Source organism: Cryptotermes secundus, unplaced genomic scaffold (genome assembly GCF_002891405.2).
Source record: "Cryptotermes secundus unplaced genomic scaffold, Csec_1.0 scaffold473, whole genome shotgun sequence".
Taxonomy (NCBI): domain Eukaryota; kingdom Metazoa; phylum Arthropoda; class Insecta; order Blattodea; family Kalotermitidae; genus Cryptotermes; species Cryptotermes secundus.
The window spans coordinates 11087-13716 of NW_019723310.1; positions in this window are offsets into that span (position 1 = coordinate 11087).

The window sequence follows — 2630 nt, forward strand, 5'->3', positions numbered from 1 at the left end:
ACTTTTGCGGATAACGGGTGTCACATAGTCAGCCCAACAAATCCCAAAGGCCGTTAATCTCGTTTTTCTTGACTGGAGCCGCTATTCGCTTAAAATAGATCCTCAATTATCCTCAAGAGGCTGAGTGGACCACATTCCAGACTCACTACTTCTCAGAAAATCTGGCAGAGCCGGGAATCGAACCAGGAACTCTGACCACTAGACCATAGAAGCGTTACCAATGCTGTTACAAAGTGAACTTAAGCAGGATGTAGGACACTGCAACTACAAAGAAATACAACATTACTAAGACTTTTATGGTCTTTTTGTGGAGCAATGAATTTGAATATTAAGCTGAGGAAATTATTAATGTGAGGAAATTTATCAATATTACTGACTTCATACAGGCAGTAGCATAGTTGGTTGAGGCACTATGCTACAAACTGAAAGGTTGAGGGGTTTGAGCCCCAATGAGTGGGAGTTCTTCAACTGACCTAATCCTTCCAGCCGCACTATGGCCTTGGGGTCGACTAAGCCTCTAAAAGAAATGAGAACCAGGAATCTTCCTGGGTGGTAAAGGGCGGCCTGTGCATATTGCTGACTGTCTAGATAATGTGGGACCCTCAACATCTCACAACCCTATGGGCCTCCATGGCCTGTTACAGGGACAGGTTTTTTTTACTTACTTGAGATATAAACGCTAATTCCTCAGAATAAATCATTACCAACTGAACAAATTAATAAACATTGCAAACTGGGCACTAAATGAGGAATTAATTTTAAATATAAGAACAACAGGTGGGTTCCCACGGTATATGATTAATTAATGTTCCTTTCATTTTTAACATCTGTTTCATTATCAAAACACAGCTTCTTAAATACAAAGCAACATTGTGACTTGACTGGAATCTGAATTTTATGTACGAGAATGTGGAATGCTTGACTTCATTTTGAAGTCAGGAAAATGTAATGACTTGCATCTACACAAGACCAACAGGAGAAAAGAAAGTATATCAACGACACATTCACTAGTACACAGCCACATTCCCCAATGTAACAATGAAATTTTACAACTTCTGAAGGCAAATTTCTGCAGTCATTCGTAGACGTTCGTAGACGCAGTAGTTACCATTTCCCTTTCCCCTATTCCAGTTGCCACCCCCTGCTCTCAAATCTCTAACCCCCTCTTCGCATTTTGGGACCGAGGCCAGCAAAATGGCAACTTTCAAATCAAATGGAGGCCGATGCCTTATGAAAGAGTTGACTTTGAGATAACAAACGAAGTTGTGAACTTGTCAAGAAAAACTAGAAAATGTAGAGCATACTCTTCACGTCTAGAGTTCGTATAAAATAGGTATTACTCCACAAAATGTATGAATATACTAATATACTAAAGTTTTGTCAAGATAGGCTGATCCTTGGTTCCTGAATTGTTTTTTCTAAGTGCACTGGTATTCGTAGAAGAGAGGGTAAAAACAAATTATTTTATGAATGCTTTTTATGTCAACATTAAATGACCATATTGTCATGCGGAGTTCTGGTTATACGGAATACGAACATCCGCGAATTATTATTTCCTTCAGATACAAGCTACGACGCCCCACGGATCAATACAAGTACTTCGCTTATAGGTATTAAGTTTCATCAATACGAGAGGATTACACTTCATAGCACTAATTCCCCCTTTGATAGCTTGGTTGCCTGCAAATTCTCAACTATTTGGGTCGTTCTGATTTAATGAGTTTTTACACTCTGGTCGTTGTTAGGTACCCTATAGAACTATAGATCTATAGATCACCGGGTTGTTACGTCGATCAGATGGAGCTAACTTCAGTCACTCCCTTATATTAGAATACATAGTCTCACAAAGCAACTGCATCATGAGGAGCTTCATAACTTTTACTCTTCTCCAAGTATAATTAGAATGATCAAGTTAAGGAGGAGAAGGAGGTAGGCAGGGCATGTAGGACGAATGGGGGAGTTTAAGAATGCGTATAGGATATTGGTGCGAAAGCCAGAAGGAAAGAGGCCATTGGGAAGACCAAGGCGTAGGTGGGTGGACAATATTAAAATGGATCTTAGGGAGATGGGATGGTATGTATTGGATTAATCTGGCTCAGGCTAGGGACCAGTGGAGGGCACCTGTGAACACGGTAATGAACCATCGGGTTCCATAAAATGCTGGGAAAGTCTTGAGTAGCTGCAGAATTGGCGGCTCCTCCAGAAGGGTTCGGCTCCATGAGTGAGTGAGTGAGTGAGTGAGTAAGTAAGTAAGTAAGTAAGTGTCACAAAGCAAATTCAAATTTAGTAAACATGCAAAGAAAGCTAATCCAATTATGAGCCCATGTAAAAGTAAAAGTGAAGTGAAGCTATCCCTGTAACAGGCTGTGAAGACCCATAGGTTTGTGAGATGGTGAGGGTCCCACATGATCGAGACAGTCAGCTCAAAAATGGCAGTAAGGTTGTCAGCCTTACGCATCGGCCGCGCTTTATTCCCCAGTGAAATTATTTAATTAATTCCTGGTACTCGTGTTAGAGGCTGAGTCACCTGGAAGGATTAGGTCAACTGAAAATAAAAAACAATGACCTCCTCAGAAATTGAACCTCTGACCTTCCTGCTGGTAGCACAGTGCCTCAACCAACTATGCTAC